A 23,712-nucleotide genomic window follows, 5' to 3' on the forward strand; every position below is an offset into this window, starting at 1 on the left:
GGGAATAGGGGTCCAGGAAGGCTGGACACTCTTTAAGAAGGAAGTGTTTATGGCTCAGGAACAGGCAGACCCCAGGTGCTATAAGAGAAGCCGGTGACAGAGAAGACCACCCTGGCTGAACAGGGAGCTTTGGCTGCCACTCAGGGAGAAAAGGAGAGTTTACAGCCTTTGCAAGAAGGGGCTAGCCACTCACAATTACAAAGATGCTGTGAGGCTATGCAGGGCAGAAATCAGGAGGTCTAAAGCCCAGCTAGAAATTAATCTGGCTTCAGCAATCAAGGACTACAAGAAATGTTTCTGTAAGTATGTCTGTAGCAAAAGAAAGGGAGAGCCTCCATCCCCTGCTAGACACAGGAGGAAACATGGTAAAAAGTGATGAGGGGAAGGCTGAGGTCCTTAATGCCTTCTTTGCCTCAGTCTTTAATAACAAGACTAGTTGTATTGAGGGAATCCAGCCTCCTCAGCTAGAAGACAGAGACTGGGAGAACGACCCCCTGGCAATCCAGGAGGAGATAGTCAGTGACCTACTGCATCACATAGACACACACAAGTCTATGGGACCGGATGGGATACACCCGAGGGTGCTGAAGGAGCTGGCTGGGGTGCTCGCCAAGCCGCTTTCCATCATTTACCAGCAGTCCTGGCTGACCGGGGAGGTCCCGACAGATTGGAAATTGGCCAATGTGACACCCATCTATAAGAAGGGTTGGAAGGATGATCCGGGAAATTACAGGCCTGTCAGCTTGACTTTGGTGCCCGGGAAGCTGATGGAGCAGCTCATCCTGAGTACCATCACACAACACATGCAGGACAACCAGATGACCAGGCCCAGTCAGCATGGGTTTATGAAAGGCAGGTCCTGCTTGACAAACCTGATCTCCTTCTACGACAGGGCGACCTGCTTATTGGATGAGGGAAAGGCTGTGGATGTTGAGTACCTTGACTTCAGTAAGGCATTTGACACCATTTCCCACAGCATTCTCCTGGTGAAACTGGCTGCTCACGGCTTGGATGGGCACACACTTTGCTGGGTAAAGAACTGGTTGGATGGCCGGGCCCAAAGAGTTGTGGTGAACGGAGTTAAATCCAGTTGGCGGCCGGTCATGAGTGGGGTCCCCCAGGGCTCGGTTTTGGGGCCACTCCTGTTTAACATCTTTATTGATGATCTGGACGAGGGGATCGAGTGCACCCTCAGTAAGTTTGCAGGTGACACCAAGTTGGGTGGGAGTGTTGATCTGCTTGAGGGTAGGGAGGCTCTGCAGAGAGATCTGGACAGGCTGGAGCGGTGGACTAAGGCCAACTGGAGGAGTTTCAATAAGGCCAAATGCCGGGTGCTGCACTTGGGCCACAACAACCCCCAGCAGCGCTACAGGCTTGGGGAGGAGTGGCTGGAGAGCTGCCAGTCAGAGAGGGACCTGGGGGTGTTGATAGACAGCTGGCTGAACATGAGCCAGCAGTGTGCCCAGGTGGCCAAGAAGGCCAATGGCATCCTGGCCTGTATCAGAAATAGCATGGCCAGCAGGGACAGGGAAGGGATCTTACCCCTGTACTCGGCACTGGTGAGGCCGCACCTCGATGACTGTGTTCAGTTTTGGGCCCCTCACTACAAAAAGGACATTGAATTACTCGAGCGTGTCCAAAGAAGGGCAACAAAGCTGGTGAAGGGTCTGGAGCACAGGTCGTACGAGGAGCGGCTGAGGGAACTGGGGTTGTTTAGTCTGGAGAAGAGGAGGCTGAGGGGAGACCTCATCTCCCTCTACAACTACCTGACAGGAGGTTGCAGAGAGCTGGGGATGAGTCTCTTTAATGAAGTAACAAGCGATAGGACAAGAGGGAATGGCCTCAAGTTGCACCAGAGAAGGTTTAGGCTGGATATTAGGAAGTATTTCTTTACAGAACGGGTTGTTAGGCATTGGAATGGGCTGCTGAGGGAGGTGGTGGAGTCCCCATCCCTGGAGGTGTTTCAGAGTTGGACTGATGTAGTGCTTAGGGATCTGGTGTAGTTGGGAACTGTCAGGGTTGGGCTCATGGTTGGACTAGATGATCTTCAAGGTCTTTTCCAACCTAGGTGATTCAGTGATTCTGTGAGCCTGATCCTTCTCCCCTAAGGATAAGTGTTCACTCTTCCAGCGTTTCTCACTGGAAAATTCGGGTACGGTGGTTAAAGTGATCTCCCTTCAGCAAAGATATTACAGGTGAAAGAAAGGAGTAGATAATTTTTTTGCATAGGAATGAAAAGACTTCCCCCAAGGTCTTGCATTAAGATGCTTGTCTAGTGGTTTAGGGCTTTCCAAGCTTTAAAAGGAACCAAATGTCAAGAAGGTTGCAGTGAATATGTGTTATAGTCACACTTTTGGTCTAGTTCAGACTAAAAAATAGCTCCCTAAAAGAGCAATATCTAAACCAGAAGGACATTAAACAGGCTTTAATGGATAGCTACTGATGGACAGAATTCCTGAAAATTGGTATAATAGTATGGCCTCCCACTTATAATCAAAGAAGCCTAATGTTAACTCTTGTTTATTGGTCACCTATTTTTTTCAAGCTTGTGAATCAACAACAGGCTAACATGGCATAAAATAAACAGTTAAATATTCCACATCTAAGCTATAATTAACACAGCAATAAAATAAGAGATTATTTTATGATTGTGAAATCTGTATGCTAAATTGCATGGCTGAAGCATCAGTAAACGGACAGAGTACATAGTAGTGATACAGGCTAGTGGTGTTTTTTTCCCTTGATAATGGTGGTATACAGCAGGTTGATGGCTACAGGTTGAAGCTTTTTCTTTGTGGGTTCTCTTGCAAAGGGTTTTCCTGAATTTTCCTGAATCTTAATTCTGATTTTGGGATTAAGGGATCTGTGTTGCCATTTCACCAGTTGTTAGCCAATTTAAGGAGTAAGAAGTACATGGCCAACAGTTTTTCCTTGCAAAGCTGTTACAGGCTGCTAATGTGGTAAAATGTTGTGGATATTATACAGAGAAATAATTTACCACTTGTGATCTGCTGAAGCACTTGTGAATTGTCCCGCATACTCCAGTGTCTAAAAGACTCGGACATAGCTAATGTGATTTAACAGTAGTATTATATTGTGTACTCAGTCACTGTGCAGTGAAGGAAACAACTTGCTGCATCATCAGAAGCACCCTTGATGGGATGTCCTAGACATATTACTTGTTAGGTTGATTTATTGATGAAAGCTGTTGGTTTTGCAATTATAACGGAGCTGTTGCCAAGCCCAGGAATCTCACTGGGTTTATTGATCCCGAGGTGTAGAGAGCTATTGGCACAAGCAACTTCCTTGAATGCCTGAGCTCCAGAAAACAATCCAGCCATTATCCTTGCTCTGTCAAAATCCAAATGAGTCCACTGTCAGTCCTTTAGAGGAGGCATCACTTAAGTTTCCAAAGTCATAGCAACAACACTCTCAAATGCATATCATCCTGCTTTTTGGAGTAACCTGCAGCTCCCTGCTCTAAAGAGATAGCAGAGCCAGCCTAGGCCAAACACAGGCCAGGACACTAGGGATCCTGATTTATTACATTCCCACATCTAATGGTCCACGCTGCCTCACCTACTTGCTTGCAATTTTTCAAGCACGATCTTTGGTTTCTTTCATACTTGTGGTGAATGTCAGATCCTCTACTAAGTCTTGCTGGGCTTAAATCCCTCCTGGGACATGTTGCATTTGCAAGTCTCACTGCCTCTGGCTGTCCCAAAACCACAATGAGCTGTCTGCACAACAGCATAAGCTGTGTCCCATTATTTTTTGAAGTTGTTGATGATGGGTGTTCTTTCTTAGTGATCCCTCTATCATTTTGGGTAGAGCGTACTCTGATGGAGCTGTGTCCTGGGATCCACATGTTAACAAAATAGTGTATTCTTCTTTATTAGCTGAGCACGATCTCAAGACACTGAGAAAGACACTGATGGGGCAGGCTTGTTTGGCACTGTTAATGCATCTGCTGTGGAATGCCATGCAAGTTCAGTTGTTCAGGATGGGAAGAAAGTGTTGGAGCAGATAAATGATGAGATGGCATCTGTGTGGAAGCAGCTGAAGATGGGAGAACCCAAGAGGATAATTAATGTGCTGAAATAGGAGCCAGATGTCAATAGAGTCAGCTTCCCTGGTCATTTGAATGCTGATTCTGTAGTCTCTGTTGATGGGGAAGACTTGTCAGGCAGCCTGTTTGTGAAGTTCAGTATTGCTCATCTTAATCGCTTGTTAGGGGTACTTGACACTTTCCACTGCAGGTACTGTCAGCTGAAGAAAAAATAAAATTTGAGGAACTGTTTAGAATGAGCCAAAGTTTCAGTTTTTTCATGGAGAGCCCTTCAGCTGAATGGTATCCTACCTGAAGTGAAACAATCTGCCCACCACATCTAGATCTCCTGTTTTAAAGAAAATGGGCGCAGCAGGAGACCTGCAGGAACGTCTGTGGCCCATGAAGGAAGGAAGGAATGAAGGCAAGAAGGATGTTGTCTGTGCTCACACTGGGCCGTATCAGTACCTAGTGGAGCCAGTGGTTTTGTTTCAGATGAAAGGGACAGGAGTGCATGTGAGGATTTACTCACACATGTCCTGTGCCAGGCAGAGTCAGAGCCCTGTTGCCTTGCACACAGCTCAGTCTAGCTTTGCGGCTGAAAATGTCTGTGTCCAGCTACTGCATTTTCTCATGGGAGACCAACCCTCAGTTTACCAGAAAGCCAGTCTGGAGGGAAGAAAGGGTGCTTGTTCTTTCTGACACTCAGGACCTCTATCCTGTCTATGCAGGGTGGCAGCTCAGCATCAAAGTGAAGGAAGCTCTGACACCAAGGTGCTTCACTTGTGGCTTCTATTTTAGAAAGCTCATAAGGATGCTGGGAAAGCTGCTTGTTTGCCATTCCTATACCATCCTCGCTTTTATCTAACATTCACATTTGCAATTATGAAATATCCCATTGATAAACAAGCTGCCATCCAGCACCCCTGATAGGACAAAGCATGTGTAAGGGACTGCAGCTCCAGCCTCTGTGCCTCACTTCAGTAGTCACAAGATACACATAAAAGGCAAAGCCATAACTTTTGCACCTACTAGGCATTCATTAGTTTTGTAAAATTAAGTAGCTTGTGCGTGCATTAGGAGGATGGACATGTATTTCAGGACAAGAGGCTTTTAAAATGCATAAAAACACACCAGAAGTGCTTCTGTTCATTTGTACCCTGTAGTGAGTTATTTCACTGCTTCTGTCCCTCTTCTTTCTGCAGGGTATGCCTGTTCCAGACATTTTGCCCCTGGCGCTGAAAGTCAAACCACCCAGGGGCAAGGTACTTTATCATTTATATGGAACTTACCACTTCTTTCAGAAAGACCAGGGGACAAACTCTTACTTCAAATGTACTGGTATGAATTTGAAACACAAAATATCCTGGTTTAATCTGAATTTGTGCTGGTAGTAATAAAATCAGATGTACCTAAAGGGAGGGGGTTCATGGCTCATGCCCTCAGCTGATGTAAATCAGAATACCTCCACAGAAGTTGGTGGAAATATTTTACATCTGCTAAAGGTCTGACCATGCAAGCTAGCAGTTTCTTGTCTAGTTTGCATTGATGTTTGTTTTGGCCTTGCTACGGGACAAGAATGCACATACCTGCTGCTTCCTTATGCAAGACCAAGCAGGAGACAGTCCTCTGGCTTACTCACATTCCACAGCAGTCTGGACCATAGCAGTACAGTGTACATGAGGGACAGGTCACTGGAAAACAGGCAAGGGTCTTAACCAGCCTTAACTGGTGCAGTGTTGACTTCAGCACAGCCTGGGGAGGATTTATGTCCTTCAAGAAAGAGAGTTGACTATTGCCAAGACGTTCCTATGTAAGCAAAAAGTGACTCTTAGCTGGGGTACGCTTTACATATTTCTATCCAGTCAGGCCAGGAAGCATGTCTTTTCTGGTAGACTTGTTCAAGATAAGTCCTTGGGAACATAGACAGATTTCCACTTTCACTGCTGAAACAGGAAGAGCACAACTAGGTATACACACAGGTAAGCTGTAGGCAGATGATATCTTTGCAAAGACTTAAAAAAACTGAAAGAGACAATTCTCACCAATTCCTTAAAAATTTCTCAGAAGTATGCAGGAAGGACTGGTCCCATGTAATTTTCCAAAAGTTTGAGCAGAAGTGAATGTTAATGAAGAAGAAGTGTAGAACAGTGTTTTTAAACACACTGAAATTTATCTTCTTTCTTAGAAAAAGGGACTGTGTTATCAGCCCTGCTAAAAAAAATAGCTCTGTGTGTATGTGAAAGCGTGTGCTATTCAAACATTCAGAGATATATTTATTTAAAATGTATGTGGCATCATCTGTTGATATATTATTCAACTATTCTTTGATTAGCATGATCTGTATGGCCTTCACCCGCTCTCATCTGTATGAAATAGCAATAAGATCTGAACCAGGGCTGCTTGGCCCATTACCCAAATACAACTCGCATCTTGTTGCAAGAGAGAGATCTTACAGTAGCATTGCGCAATCTTCTCACTGGCATTTTGACATCTTTAAGAAATGGCTATGGATAGACAATACCCGCTTTTGTACCCTCCACCAGTGAGCAGTGCCTGATGCTTCAGAAGAAGCTGTGACCCTCCTGTAACAATTCATGTCTGCAATTTACAAGGACTTATAAGAAAGTGCCTGAAGTTGTGCAATTAACAAGAAGTTACTCCTGAGGGAATTCTGTTCTTCATCTCAGCTGATGTTCAACTCATCTGTGAAGAATATATACACTCAGCTTACATTCTTTTTATCTTAGTTTGGTTTGACAGTAATTAAAGTCTTTCCTGAGCCTGAAGACCTGTATATATTTATTTTTGGTCTCCATGAGACTGCAATACAGACCTGCTGCATGATCTCTGGGTAGACAGTTCAACTATGTGTGCCTTGGTTTCCCTTCTGACTCCTAGTCTGTCTTGTTTATCAGTGAGCCTGTTTGACGTCCCCACTGTGTGCACACACTGCCCTAGAACAAGGGGACCTCAATGTTGGCTGGGTCCTACAGGCCCCATTAGAATACAAATTGCTAATCATTACTGAGAAGATTAATGTGCTAAGAGTTCTTTTCAGTTGCAGTATGTATAGTTTGCTAATCCCTGAGGTAATATTAATTTTAAAAAATCGTAATGTGCAGCATTGTTGGCACTAGTGATTTTATCATGAGTCTCCTGATACTTGGTGTTTCTTGTCAAGATCCACTTCCTGGAAACCCGAGCATCTTGTCTTGCATTTTGAAACAGGCAAGTTTTTAGAGCCTCCTGTAACAGTGAGGCTGGGAAACATTTCCCAGGTATGCTCTGGAGACTCAGAAAGGCAAAGAAAAATACCTTAAAATGTGTTAATTAAAAAGAAAAACAAGGATTCTGCAAGAAAATATCTTTTATTTTTCCCATGGTTTGTGTGGCTTGCATTGCTTTCGTTGTGCAAAAATATGTATCTTGGAGTGTGATAGGAACACTCCCAGTGGTCGTCAGGGAAAAGAGATAAAAGCAAACTGATTTTAATATCATAGCTATAGCTAAGTTGGTACTGTCCCTTTAATTGTATCTATTTTGTTCATTTTTTCATCCTGGTTTATTTTTAACAGCCTCAAATTTAGTATTTTTCCCCTTGTAGTTCTCTTTCTTAATGTCCTTGGGGTTTGCTTTTTCTTTACTTTGTTCCTGCCCTCACTTGGTTTATTTTTTTCTTTAGTCTTGATGATGTCCTCAGACTTGATTCAGGTTGAATTTACATCAAGGAAAAGCATGAAAGGCATGAAACAGATATCAGCGGTACAGGGAGCAGTTTTCTCTTACTGTTCTCTGTTGTGATCTAAAAAGAGCCTGGAATAGTTAAGAAAACGTTCTGGATTTATTTATGCTCTGCTGTAAGTGTCACTGGTTGAAGATTTCCCATTAGTTGAAGGGTGATGTTCCACAGGCCACCATGCTGTTTTAGTAACTAATCTATTTCAATACTTCTTACATAGACATGCCAACAAATTTCCAAACAACCAGAAAGCTTTGGCAAATAGTGTTGAAAGCAGACTACTGGACTTAGACAAAGCAGTCTGAGTTACTCTAGTACCTTCTTTCAGGGCTGGGCTCTGATAATTAGGTCAACTGACTGCTGCAGCAAGGTAGTGAGACAGCTATTTGCCAAAAAGCAAAAGCCTTTCTTGGGGGAGAGGGAGCCCTGATGGGGTCTTGGAGCAGGGAAGGCTTCCAAGGAGGTTGGAGACTTACTGTGATGCTTAGGTGTTACATGGCCTCTTCCATCAGAAGACTTCAAAGTGCTTTACAGAAGCAGTAAATATAACCTGCATTTTACAGGGAGGAAACTGAGGCCCAGAAAAACATCTCAATTTGCTCAAGGTCACCACAGTCCCACCCTGCTGCTCTTCTCTGCTCAGCCACAGTGCCTGCCAGCCAATGGAGGGCTGGGGGTGAACTAATAGTGTGGGCTGCCAACGCATTGTGCAATCAGGGATATGGTGGAGAAGAGAGGGAAGGAAGGGAGAAGGAAAAAAGGGAAGGCAAACCGTAGTGAAGTATGCCCAGGAGAGGGGAGTGGCATGTTGCACATGCTGGAGATATGTCTCAGTGGCTGTAGGAGGGAGAGGGGGAGCAGAGTCATGCAGAGGGCCAGTTTTTGTCTTCATCCACACATGCAAGTTTCATCGGTGGTTGGAAATGTTTCTGCAAGAACTGATGGGAATGTTCTGTGGAAACTCTCAGATCTATTGACATGAGGCTTCGTCTTCTTACTCTCCAAGCCAATGTCTTTGAAGAAAGAAAACTTCTGTGTTTAATTTTTTTTGGTAGGATGTGATAGATTTCCCTTAACTTTGCTAGCATTTTTCTTGTTTCTTTTATTTCTTTTTCTTTTCTTTTTTTTTTTTTTTTTAAAAAAAACCAACTATTTTCCCTGTCTACTGCCAGATCTTTCAAAGGAAAAGCAAGCTCTGCATTTAGTTTCTCAGTCCTCTGCTCTAGATAACTTACCATTTCATCCTGTCTGGAAATCATGAAATCCTTATGCCTGGAACCTTATCATAGACATTTCTGCTGCAGGAAGAGTGATCAGACCAACAACAGCATCTTGAATTCAAGGCAGAGGAAATGGATGACTGCATAGCTTGGATTTGCTGTTTAGGTACTCTGCACTTAATGGGCTGATTCTCATCTGTCTGTCATATCCTTGGAAAAGAACCACAAACTGCACTGAGAACTTTGCATCATGTGCTATGCTGTCTGACCTGTCTGCTGCCCACTCCTCTGTCAGCCCTCTGGAAAAGGTGCATGTTCTAGGTTCCTTTCCACAAGAAAGAAGCAGAGTTTAATTCGGCTCTATTCTTTTTGCCACTGTCAATCCTTGTGTGGGACAGAACAGCCATAGGCACCAGACCAGTTTGCCTTCTGGTGTGCGAACTCTTTGAGCTTCAAGTGATCAAGCCAATGCTTAGCAAGTGCAGGGTCATCATCAGTCACAAATGCACAGTGGTGACTGACTGGGAGATGTTTGCTTGTGTTATGAAATGTGGTGGAGTGAGAGTACACACTGGGGATTTGTTCTTTTTAGCAAACCTGGCAGAACCTTCCTGTGACCTAAATAGAATACCTTGCTCTACATAAAGCATGCATCAGGGTATTTCCTGATTTATTCATGAAAGGTTTGCTTTACAAAGGCATTTGGAACTGTGTAATCTCAGAATACATGATACATGTAGCTGGCTGCTCAGCTGGCATTTGCACAAATTGCTTTGATATATGGCTGTAACATATGAAAGCACAGCGAGGCCAATTTAAATACTTGATACTGGAGTAAACTGGTTAAAAGAGTAAATTAGATCTAACCTACAGATTTTCTTGCTACTGCATAGAGAAGGTTGCTCTCCAGGATGAATAATTGATAAAGGGATGGGAGACTCCACTCTAGTAAGCAATAAAATCCTCCAATATTAAATGGGCAGGGTTAAGGGCAGATCCATCAATGGTGTACACTGGTGTCACATCTTTCACTTTAAAGGCCCTTTGCTGATTTACATCAAATCGGGATACAACATAGTGTTAACCAGATCAATAACTGAAAAACTCTGCTGCCTTATACTTGGGACACTTTGTGCCCCTGGTTGCTCTTTCCCAGTGGCAGAAAATAAGTCTAAGGTAATACTTTATCAAGTCTGTGCATTTATTAGAGAATGTCCAATATATACCTTTGAAGATTTGTCTATATATTTTTCATACATGTTTCCTGCTGTAATATATTCAGCAGCAAGGTAGATGGGGCTGGTTGCTTGCAAGCAAGCCTTATTTTGGAGCTTTGGAAGAAATTGGGGTTAATTTACAATAGAATGAAAGTGACATTTGTAAAAATGGTAAGGGGGGAATGCCAGAATTCATTACACTGATAATCCTACGAATGCACTGGCATTCTCCATTGGTGAGTTAATGTTCAAATCCTATCAACATTACTTGCTGAACTTACTGCAACTTAATGGGAAGCTTCCAGATTTTTATCATGCCAAACATCGTATAATAGATGGGACTGCACAAATTTTTCAGGAAAAATTTTCTCTGTTAAGCTTACTGCTATAACACAGTAAAAATTTGACTCATTTTGTATAATAGTGGCTGTAGCATGAACAAGACTGTACTCTGTGTTTCCTTTGATGAGACTCAGGGGAAGCCTGCAGTGGCTTAGGTGGTCAGCAGGATGCTTGCTGCCATTTTTGTGCCAAGCAACAAGTACATCTTTAGTGTAGTGTGGTATTAATTCAGCCAAAAATTTTATACCCTTGAAGAAAGTTGGTATAGTGCTGATTGTTCCCGATGCTCCCTTATGGAGATTTCTGTGACCTCTCAATCTGAGCTACCAATAGCAGGAAAAAAATCTCAGTGCAAAATCCTGCAACTTTTTGTGTTATTCTCCAGAACTTCCAGATATGTTAGATGATCACATGGATAATAGGGTCATGTCTCAGAAAAGTCAAGTAGCCTGTCTCATACCAAAGTGGAAACTTTGATTACTTTCCTGAAAACAATCTTACTAAGCCTCCCATGAAATTAACTTTCTCATTTCTCAGTCTTGTGGTCTTTTGTTTAAGAAGAAGCTTTGTCTTGTGCAGCTTTGGAAGTAAGCTGGAATAAGACTTCTCTGATTACTGTGTTTCTGGAAAAAAACCCAAAATGTTTCCTAGGAGGTTACCTGATCAAGCAGTGATTTAAAATTAATACAAGTCAACTGTATTTGTCAGTATTCACCCAGCAAACACAAGGGGCAGCAGAAACCTTGGTTCTCCATTCTCCAGATAGCAGAAAAATAATTTTTAAAAACTTGTTACCGACACCATTGGCTGCCCAGAACAATAGGACACTGTCAGATTGATATATCTTTTCATATGGCATACTTTATAATATCAAGTGATGTTTCATCTGTACGCACAGAAGACATCAAATGAAGCACAATTCTTTCCATATTTTTACTTTTAATTTTATCGGTTCCAAGCAGTGAGCAATTGGAGGTCTTTCTTTCTCTCTCTTTTTCTTCCCAGTCTCCCTCCCCTTTTACATTCTGGACTAGAAAGGATCTGTTTCTCCACTGGCTTTGTAAATCTGGGCATTTTAGAGTTAATCAGGACCTGAAAAGAGCAGAATGACATGAGGTTTGCATTAAAGAGTGGTATGTGGACAAGTGGCAAAGGCATGGATTATGTGGTAATAAAAACACACTGGGTGATATTTTTGTCAGAGGGCCTCACTTCACTGCCTCTAAAATGCAAAAGCATCAGGAACTCAGACTGCTGTCTCTGAGACATGATTGCAGAAGCAGATCAGTGTGCACCTTACTCCCAATTTACTGAATCATGTTTAGCTTTCTTCTGCCATATCAAAAACTTTCCAGGTGCAATGGTGATGATGAGAAAATAGGGTTCAATGTTGCTTCTGGATTAGCAGAGCACCCCTAAACTGAAGCCGAACTTTTCACTAAAGAAAGTGGTTTGGCTTGCTAATGGTTTGACTAGCCAAACCAGAGAGAAAATGATGATAAGTCAGTCTGGCTTCATGGGGAGATTTTTTTCTCCATGTGTAAAAGCTGTTGATATTTTTGTTGTTTACTTGGATACTATTATTTGAAATTCATTGAAATCTTTTAAAACTCTTCAGACTGAAGCATCAGTTGGCCTAAATCAGTATGTCCACTGAATCTAACATGGCTGGTCAACTGTATGAAGATCCTGTAATTCTGGCCACCCATTTTCGAAGTCAGAAGATCTTGCTGTAATTCTCTCAGCTGATGTCCTGTGTAACACATGGCACATGTACAGCACTGCTTTTTCGTAGTAGGGGTAGGGATTGCCTGACTCCCCTTGTGTTCCCTTGCTCCATGTCCCCGTCGTCTGCAGTGGGAAAAGACTGTGTCTTTGACCCATCCATGCAATTAAAGCCAGTTGTTGATAGTAGCCTTTCTTTTCTTTTTTTTGGAGACAGTGTGATTTTATCATGCTGCCACTGAACTTTGCTTCCCTTGTCTGAAGCTGAACTGGATGCAGAAGAGTCAAAGAGCTAGAGAGATGAGTAGAAGAGAGACAGTGTAATGACAGAATGTTTCACATGCCTTTGAATTTCTAAGGGGATTAGGCGCTCCCCTGGTGCCTTGACATGGAGCCTATGGCAGCTGCTTTGGCAAAGTCTGCCAGCAGTTACACAAATATGTTATTTTTCCCTCATTTTCCCAAGGTGCAGAGGACACAACAACCTCTGTTACAGAGCAGCAACAAAGAGCATTTGGAGCTGTCAGAGTCTGTACACTCGTGCTCCCACAGTCCTCCTCCTGCTCACATGCAGGAGCGCCTCTGAGAACTCGTGCATCCATTTACGTTGTAGTTGGGCACCTACCACTTCTCTTGTTGAAGCATAATTCTGCAATACTTACTGAAATAAGTGCCAGAGTCACGCAAGTCAGTCTTCATCCCCAGTCTCTGCACCTCCTGAAAGAGCTTCTCTGGGTTAACCCTTTTCCCAAGCATCAGCTGAAACAAAATCCTCTAAGTTGCTGTAATTTTATCTGTCCCACATACTCCAGAGAGTTCTTTGCACAGCAGAAGTCCTTTTCCTGAAATCAGGACAGGGACAGCAGGTGTTGTGCTGGTGTCCCTTCAGTGGAATCTGATTACTGGTTTGGTTGCTTTTCTCTGTCTATTTGATATGGTTGTTTAGGAAGCCATGGCTGATGGTGCGTTTTTAAGCTAAGGACTGACAGAAATCAGGTGTCTTCACTTTATAAAGAAACATTAACCCACTGGTTGAGATCTGCCTGCAGCATCACTGGCAAACATGAAACTTAAGCTGCAAAATGACTGAAGTTCTTATTCTAAAGCATTTTATGGATGTTTCAGATACAAGGTTTAAACATTTAACAATACTAGTAGTGGACGTGCAGCAAAGAAAGGATTCCCTGAATAAGAAAGAGTAAGAGATGGGAGGAAAGGAGGTGATCCCTCGTGGTTGGAGAAATGGGCAAGGAAAATTACCACAAGGGAGAAGCATCAGTATTCATAGCTGCAGTGAGAGTTGAAATGATGGTCAGGGCCTGTCAGTCCCAATACCGCATCCTTGAGTCACATGCACTGATTCAGACATTAATTTGGACCTCAGATGTGCATGTCTGACTCCCAGTCAGCCCCCCTGGAGGGCAAAGAGTGGTCTGCTGAATACAGTGGGTGAGGTTATAAGGCCCCAGAACAAGCGTTTCGGGCAGCAAAACCTGCCTCATTGGCACCGTCAGGAGACAATGGCATTTGTATCTTTGGACGGTACTTGGCTTACTGATCTCAGTGCAAGCCACACACAGACACACAGACACGCACAGAGGGTTCACTCTAGCACCAGAAAGCTGTTAGTGTAAATGAACACTGTCACGGATAGAGTAGCTGGGCTTTTTTGTTGGGGTTCCCCTCCCCCCACCCCCCTGCCCCCGCCCCTTTCTAGACAACCAGCCAATTTAAAAGCACAGTTCAGAGGCAAGGGATTCTTGTTATGCTTATGAATCTCAAAGATTTCCTACAGGAAGAAAAAAGAGGCAGAAAGACAGAGAGAGCTGGAAAACCAGGAGCAGGCAGCAGACTTGGAAAGAAATGTCCTCCTTCTCCCCAGCCCAGGAATGCAAACAGGAAGCCGCCAGCAGAATGTTTGGAGTGTGTGCAGCTGCAGTTGGGTCTGAAGACACTGAAAGCTGTGCTGAAACTATTCAGTTTGCCTCTTACAATGGAGGGGAAACACTTGCTTTGACACTGCATTTGATAACCATTTTGTAGCAGGAGTGCAGACCCTTTCATTTGCAGGGAAAGGGAAGACAGCTGTGGCTGTCTTCAGCGAAATGTGCTATTCTATAAGTGAGAGAGTGTGCTTGTTAAAGGAGGACAAAAGGGTGCTTACTGAAGTTCTGCAGGTGGCTTTTGGTTATTAACCAAAGGAGCTCAGCTAGTCCAGAATGTGTTGGGCTGCCTAATTCCACACTAAAGGAATTTCAGTTGCTGCTTGGGATAAATGGTGCCTTTTTGGAGCCTGCACTGTGTATCGCCTGAAACACGAAGCTACTCCCTTGGAAACAGAAGTTTCATATCTGCTAGATCATTCTTCCAGAGCTCATGTTTTCCATGTGTGAGTTCTGATTTGGGGAGTTTTGGGGAGAAAATGATCTGTAACATTATCTTCTAATTCATATGTAGACCAACCTCATCAAGGTACCAGGATAAAAACACTTGAATTATGTAAATTGAGATAATTTCTTATAAATTACCTTTCAAACAGGTTGGATCTGTGTCTTAATTCAAACAGCTTTAAAATTATCTCACCTAGTTTTCCTCCATTGTTCTTGATCAGCAATTGACCTTGAGCTGACTTCCTTCTTAAAATAGATCAAATAAATGTATCACTTCTTTTGATTATAATATGGATTCTGTTTTAAGAAAGTCTTGCTGAAATGAGTCTTGCAGGTTCTTCAGTTGCTAACATTTTATTACTACACTTTGAAGCTGCCTGAGATTGTGCATGTGACAGAAAATCCATATTCCTAACTAACCAATTGTTTCAGCATGTATTTCTGAGAGAGCTGCATGGTGCTGTGTATTGGTACTTGGGTATTGGTTATATGTATTAATCTGTTTTTTTATGGATCTGATAATCTGGATTATCTCTTCAGACTCCTGTCTTCTGATGGATCAAATGTTGAAGTTTGCACCTGTAACACCATTGGAGAGTTTGCTAAAGACAATAGTTATGAAATGCTTTTGTAAAAGAACCCTTGGGGGACAGCATTAACTTTATTAGGACTAATTGCACTATGTGTTTCTTTGTGTCTAACAGGCCTGAATTTTACTAAATGATAAATTATTGTTCCTGGTTTCAGCAACTACAGAAGAGGAACATGCAACAGCAGCTCTGCAAAAAGCATACCCAAGCTATTTCTCTGGTCTGACTCCTTAGCCTCCACATCTACCACCCAGCATGGTCCTCTCCAGAACTCCCCACAACACATTCCCCCAGCAACCCCAATGCCAGGTGCTACTCTTGCTCCTGTGCTTCCCCAGTATTTGTGGTATCACCTTGAGCTCCTGCCCAAGACCCGTGCTCTGCTCTTCAGGACTCAGAGTTTAACTCAGCCCTACCACTGTGCTGTTATTTATGGAGAGAACCAGATACGGATTTAACGCTTGATAGTTCCACTGCACACCTATGTGTTTCAAAAGCAGGAGTGAGCGAACACCTATTATTTCTTTGTGTAATAGGTTAGTAACCTCAGATTAAGGAAGGGATCTGTAGGTAAGGCTCAGTCACCTATCTGGGATCAGGCAGGAAGCTGGGAATGAAAAACAGTTTATGTTATTCCCCATCTGGGACTACAACTATGAGGTCACCCTTTTTACCAGGAATCATATCAAATTTGAGGGCAGACCTGCAGTGAAAAGTGCTAAGAGCAGGAAGAAATCACAGACTTCTGCAGGTGGAGGGAAGGGTGGAAGTCAGAAAAGGAGGAGATACAGGAGAAGTGGAATGAGATTGCATTTTAATCAGCCTTTAGGGGAGGTTGGTAGGGAAGGCTACTGGATGCACAGAATGAGACAAGACTACAAAACACCTTGATAAGAGAAGAAAGCCCTGTGTCAGCACAGTTGCCCACAAGGCAAGAGCTGTCAAATCACTGTTTTCTGACACCTTCTGTCTCTTCAACACCTTTTGTGCCGTTTTTCCCATCTCATCAGGATTCGACTGACAGGGTGAAAAAAAGGGTTTTCAGAACAAATCACACCCTGAGGAGCTTCCCCAGTTGCAGATCGTTACCCAAGGGAACTCCAGACCTAGATCTCAACCCATTCCTCAGTAAACAGCAAGGGTCTCATGAGATAGAGATTGCCATTGCCACATCTTATGCAACAGCACAGATGTTGATTCATAACTCCTATCTGTTTTCCAGTGCAAAGATCACTCGTCAGCAGCTAGATGTTTGGAGAAGGGAATTTGTCTGGGGCTCTCAGTAACCACAGCCATGGGCTATCACCATTGCAATCACAGATTAAGGAAAAAGTGCTTGCAATTACTGTATGGAAAACAGCAAACTTTGCCAGTTTGGACAGTGAACCAGGAAGGGTGATTAAGGCAGGCTCAAAGAAGCTGATTTTAACACCTGGATTATTTTTTGAGACCCTTTGAAGGGACTCTTATTTTGAAAACAAATAGTACCTCACTCTGTAAAACTGATGAAAACTGCTTTTCTATTTTTCTCACCCGTGTGGATTGTCTTATGATCAACCTGCAATTTTGTCTTATAGGGGCACACATCTGGGTCTGTCTCGTACCTTGTGACCTATTTTCTTTAAATGTGAGAGAATGTAATATCTGCAAAACCTTTACCCCTCCCCCTGACAATGTGATTAAAATCGATTGACTGATTCAAAAGCAATTAGGTGGGACTGACAGACAGACAACACACAAGTTTTCTTCGGTAAGAAATGAGGCAAAAAACCTCCATGGTCCTTTGAGATATCCTATGGCCAGTATCAATAAAATTATATTTCAGATGTGAAGAAAGCCTTGCATGTTTGATACCTTGCCCTTTTTATCCCCCAAATCTATCAGGTGGTCTAACAAAAGATATTGCCTCTTCCTACAAATGTTTCCTCTCTCTATAAAATGGGGCATACAAAATCTCTTGTTCCCTGGGAGTATTTAGGGTGTGTATCCCTATTTTCTGTAAGGGAGGTTTTATCTTCCTCTGGTTTCAGTGCAGTACCTTGCTGCCCTGAGTGCTGGAACTACCAGGGATATACCAAACCAGCCATGTGCTTTTTGTTATTCTTAGCCTCATCACAGCACTGTATTTCCCACAAGGTCATGGGCAACATTGAATCTTCTTTGGGAGGATCATTTCCTTTGTTTCTTCTCCTTATAAACAAATATAGTCTAAGCACCTGGCTTGCTGTCTTGAAAGGTTTCCAGAATAAGGTGGTGTACACAGCAGTATATGGGATAAGCATGTTTCACTAGTCGACAGCAATTGCAGCAGCAGCATCTGAAATAGAGGGCCAGAATAATTCCCTCTGTGGCAGGGGTTGTTGGGTGATGTTCTCTGACCTGTGTTATGCAGGAAGTCAGACTGGATGATCAGAGCAGTCCCTTCTGGCCTCAAAACCTATGAATCTATGTTCTGATTAGACATCTGAGAATGAGCAACCAAAGTTGAAACTGGTGATTTATTGAATGCTAGCTATAGGCAGCTTCTTGTTTCTGAGTAAGCAACTGCTTTTAAAAGGGTCCCTGTAGCTCAATGGGGTACAAACAGCTGTCAGCTCTTTTGAAAGTACTCACCAGTCTATTTCTGTAAAGTGCATTTTAAATTTACAGCTCTGTGCAAGTGATGTTTCATAATAAGGATTGACCCTTTCTGGAGATGGCTTTGTGGTTGATTTATAGATACATCCTCAGTAAGACTGCTTTGGAATGAGGCCAAGGTAGGTGAGATCCATCTTTTCTTTCTTGGCTAGTGGATCAACTCATATATGAAAGCATCTTGGTTTGGTGGCATGAATTTTGTTGTTGCATCCTGATGATGAGTATTTGAACCTTCAGCCTGTTGTTTCATTTCCTTCCAAAGATGTCACATGCAGAGCAGAAGATGCCTGCAACTGCTGTGAATCACTTTAAAGATACCAAGCTCCAACGTCTTGGAATAAGTGAGCCCCAGTAGTACCTTCAGATGGCTGGAAGGAGCGTGATGCATCTCAGATGCTCTCTGAGAGCTGTGGTCCTTTAAAACGCTGAGGAAGGGAGGGCAGAAAAATGTCTTGGTGTGCTGGTGGTCCAGTGGTGGTACAAAAGGCTAAGGCAATGGGAGAGGTGGACAGCCAGACTTTTAACTCCAGAACGCTGTTGGGATTTCAAACAGCATCTGTTGGTCATGTTATTGACTTCAAAGTAGTAGAAGGGGTATTGGCCAGATTTGAAGCAACAAAGGTTATGTAAAACAAATAATGGACCAAGGAACCTGCATTAATAATAAGTTTATCTCTCAAATATGGCATCTATGGTAATATACTGCTTTTGATGGTGGAAGTCTGGGACTGTATTATTATTAAATAAAATATGATGGCAGTAGGCAAACATAATTGACTAAAGAGCTCTGCATATTCAGGAGTGTTAGGCCTTAGTTCTGGAAACTTCTCTTAAATCAATTATGGCCTTACTGCACTTCATTACAGTGGTTAAATCTGCCCTAACAATGAAATTGTCACTTTGAATTAGAGGAGCAACCCATTAAATGGTAAAACATGTAAATATTAAGGCAACCATATTTCTAGGTATATACATTATTTTTATTTACAGTACTCCTCAATTGAGAGGATTAACTGAGTAGAGATTGCACTCTAAACTATTCCGCAATTATTAAAATGCATGTTTACACTTGCCTAAATTGTGCAAAAGTAATTTAGAAGATGAATTTCAAGAAATATTGAGGAAATCTGCATACAGAGAATGTAATTATTATTGATATTTGCATACCTTCCTTTTCCACTTTCATGCACTATTACAAACCACACAGAACATGACTAAAGAAATGATCGGAGAAGCTGCTGTAAGTACAAATATGGATTCATCAATAAACGTTCAGGCTTACAGGCGAAAAACAAACGGCATGGCTGTGGAGAAGAAATATTACATTTTATTTAGATAGTTATTTGGAATGGGATCTGCACAGATAAATCCATACTCAGAATATAGCAGACTGTTGTGACAAAGATGAATGTTGTTGAAAACAACAAGTAAAACACAGAAAAAATTGCAAGTGCCAATGGAAGCCAGTACAAGGACTCCAGATGGTGGGGGAGGGAAATGGCCAACAGTGAGTTAAGCTTTCCCTCCAGCACTGATGAAGAGGCCTTGATTCAGATGTGCTCGTGTACCAGTGTTAAGCAAAGCAGAAGTAGACTCCAAGTGCAATAGCAAAAATCTGTATCAGAACTTTCTTCCTTACTTGAAAATAAGAGGACCCTGGTGATATCCAAGTTCACAAATCCTGATGCACAGCTATGTGTCTCCTGCAGTCAAGCAACTGCTCTGTGTTCAGCGAAAAACAGACTCCAGCTGCCATCCAAGGGCAGGTGGAACATGGAACTTTGGGCATTTCCTAAAAAAAAAAAATAAAATTGTGAGCTGGAAGTGAAACAGACCAAGAATGAAATGACAAAAACGATTAGTGGAGCACTCTCTGGAAGAAGCAGCTATGCCATATATTAGGCTTCTGAAAGAGGTCAGGGATTAGTGACTGAATTGCCCTTCAGCTTCTGCAAGTCAGGACACTTTAAGAGATGCATGAAGAGGGCATCCAAATTCAGCAGGTGCATTTGGGAACCTTAGCCAACACATTCCTACCTGAGCTGCAAAAAAGAGCTGAGAATCCCACAAGACCTTGCAGTGCAGCTGATATGGGCCCATGCACAGAGAAGGATCATATATGTGTCTATTTATATTTATGTGCTGTATCTAGTGAGACAAGCAATAGAAAGGAGGAGCCTTGTCAAGATTATCTGTCATGAGATAGGAGAAACCCATGTATCACTCATCCTGAAGGCTGTGCACCAAGGAGCAAAAGAACCTCATGCTCCCCTGACAATGAAAATAACGAAGTCAGATTATCCAAGGAAACTGTGAGTTTGCCTTACCCACAAACCTCAGCCCCAGGGATGTAAGAAGAGTTATCAGAAAATCAGAAAGGTCATTCTGAGCAGTCAGAGTCATGGATGGAGCTGAACAGCCACTGAAACCCATAAGGAGCAAACACAGAGCTCACAAGGAGGGGGAAAGCAGTAAGAGTTCAAGGGAGATAAATAACAACATGAAAAATGTTAACACTACTGAGGAAATGTAGGAGACATTTCTCTCCACATTGTGAAGACCTACACTGGCATGCTGATAGGATCCCCAGAGAGAGCACATCATCTATAACTATGCAGCACTGCACATGCTGATACTACTAATAAAAGAGAATGGTTCAGATCACAGAAATTAATTAGTTTAGAACTGCAACCACCAGGAAGAGAGCATGCACACAGCAGCATCCCAAAGTGTGTTCATATTAACAATTCTCTGTCTGGTGTGCTGTTGACAGAATCCTGTCTGTCTCAACAAAACTCTGGAAACAGCTTTAAACTTCAAGCCCCCATCAAACAGCAAGCGGTCTCCCAGCAGCGTGCCTGCATGGAAGCTAGTAAATCCAGCAAATAAGGACTCGACAGCATCTCCTGCTGTCACGAGGAAAACTTGAGCTGCTGTACTGGAAATGTCCCTTCTCCTTGAGGGGCCATCTCTTTGCATGCACTTAACATGCCTGAAAAGCAGAGCTGTGCTGCTAGTTCTTGAGGCTATGAGAGTCCTGCCCTCCTAACAAAATCCGTCTGTGGAGGGAAAGGGGCAGAGATTTCAGGAGTCTCAGGCACCCTGCAGGATGGAGCCATGCTCCTCACAGGCTCTCTGCCTTCAGAGAGCATGTTTTTCCTGTGCCTAGAGGCAGAATGAAGGCTTGCATGCATTTTCCTGCCTCCTTGCAAGAGGGGGCTCAGCACTTTGGAGTCCGGAGCTCATTTAGAAGCACATCAGTAGTTCAGAGTTTCCATGTCCGTTACTTCATCAGCCACAATTTACTGCAGTGCGATGTGATATACAGCAGGGCCATTTCATCTCCCAGAACTTTAGAGAGGGGCCCTGTGTTTTAGCATCTACTAGTTTTATCTCTGCCATCTGAATCTCATTTCCAGGATAACCAAGAGTCCTTCTAATTAGTGCTCTGTTGAATGTATATTGCTCCAAGTCCTTGTGATTTGGCTGAAACCTGGGGAACTTCGAACTGATGTCGTTAGTCATTTCTTCAGGGAAAACCCACTGACACCCAGTGAAAAATAATAGTAAAGGTGTATCAATCTGACTACCTATCTGGCTACCTTGAGTAAGGATAATGGTTGAAGAATACACCTGAATTTCATAGAAATTTAAGCACAACAAGCACCATTGTAAGACCTTGATGATGGCTGGCAGCATATTCTTATTCAGATACCAGAGAGGACAATGGTATTTTATATAGCTAACCATGGCTTGTCTCCGTGCCGGAATACACATGCAGGTCACAACTCAGGGCCTCTGATACTCCAGGCGTTTGCTGCTGTGGTTCAGTGACCACAAAATATGTGGGGTCTGCTCTCACCTCTGCTGATGATTTGCTGTGTGACTTTGGGCACGTTGTGTCCCCTGCCTCAGTTTCCACATCTAATGTGTAACATTTTCAAATCAATTATCCATGACAATGAGACTAGAAAGAATGCGGCATTGTTGTTTTGTTTTTTTTTTTCCTCTCCCCATTGGACATGAAAATTGTGATTTATCTATTACATTGGAGTACATATCTATGCAGCACTCAGTGTCTTGTAAATAGTCATTAATGGTCCCTGGAAAGCCCCCATGAGGTTGGTAAGCAATATTGTTCTCATTTTGCATTTGAATCACAGCAATACAAAAGACAAAAGGACACATTTTAAAAGCAATCTTTTGTCTTTGTATCTACCTTTATTTGCATCAACCTGTTCTTTTAAAAGCTGGCAAGATGAAGATTCCACAACCTGCATGGACAATCCTCCCCAGTCCTTAACTATTCTTACCATCAGAAGGTTTCCCTAGATGTCTGCCTGATCTAAATCTTCCTTGCTGCATTTTAAGTCTTTGGGTGTGGAAAAGCATTTCTATCTTTCCTTTCCATTTGGCTGTATGTAAGGATTACCTTCATGACTCACCAGTTTTCTCTTTTCAGAACAATCCTACCTCATTTGGGTTTTCCTTCTTAATCATGTTTCCTTCTTAGTTGTGATTTTTGATCATGCTGTCATTTCTCTAGCAGGGTCTCTGTCTCTCTTCAAGTGTCCAAAGCCAGACACTTTGTTCTGGCTGAGGGGTTTCATGGAGAAAAATTATTTCAGGCACCTGGCAGATGACACTCCTATTCATACATGTGAGTATGATGTCAGCCTTTCTCAGTAGCATGACATTGCTGATTCATCTTCAGCTTGTGACTGACAATCATCTCCAGATGCTTCTCTACACAATCACTGGTGAGCCAGCTGTTTCTTCATCATGTATCTGTGTGGTTGGTTATGCCCAGCCCAGTCCTTTTGAATTGTAATCTGCCAATTTCAGACCAGTTCTGTTAACTGCCAAAATAACTTCCCATTAGCACACTTGCAGCCCTTCCAGTATCAGTGGTCTCTGTGGATGTAACTGTTTCCACCAATCATCTAAATCATTAATGAAAATGGTGAATCACAGAATCAAAGAATCATTTAAGTTGGAAAAGACTTTTAAGATCATCAGTCTAATCATTAACCTAACACTGCCAAGTCCACCACTAAACCATGTCCCTAAGCACCACATTTACATATCTTTTAAATACCTCCAGGGGTGGCGACTCAACCACTTTCCTGTGCAGCCAGTTCCAGAGCTTGGGAACCCTTTTGGTGAAGAAATTTTTCCTGATAGCCAATCTAAACTTTCCCTAGCACAACTTGAGGCCTTTTCCTCTTGACCTATTGCTTGTTACTTGGGAGAAGAGACCAACAACCTCCTTTCAGGTAGTTGTAGAGAGTAATAAGGTGTCCCCTGAGCCTCCTTTTCTCCAGACTAAACAACCCCAGTTCCTTCAGCCATTCCTCATAAGACTTGTTCTCCATTCCTCATAAGACTTGTTCTCTAGACCCTTCACCAGCTTCATTGCGCTTTTTTGGACATGGTCTAACACCTCAGTGTCTTTCTTGTAGTGAGCAACCCAAAACTGAACACAGAATTTGAGGTGTGTCCTCACCAGTGTTGAGTACAGGGTGATGATCACTTCCCCAGTCCTGCTGGCCACACTATTTCTGATACAAGCCAGGATGCTATTGGCCTTCTTGGCCACCTGAGCCCACTGCCAGCTCATATTCATCCAGCTGTCAACCAACATTCCCAGGTCCTTTTATGCCAGGCAGCTTGCCAGCCACATTTCCCCAAGCCTGTAGTGTTGCATGGGGTTGTTATGACCCAAGTGCAGAACCAGTCACGTAGCCTTGTTGAACCTCATACAACTGGCCTTGGCCTATCAATCCAGCCTGTCCAGATCC

The sequence above is a fragment of the Strix aluco genome, chromosome Z (assembly GCF_031877795.1).
Source record: "Strix aluco isolate bStrAlu1 chromosome Z, bStrAlu1.hap1, whole genome shotgun sequence".
Lineage (NCBI taxonomy): Eukaryota > Metazoa > Chordata > Aves > Strigiformes > Strigidae > Strix > Strix aluco.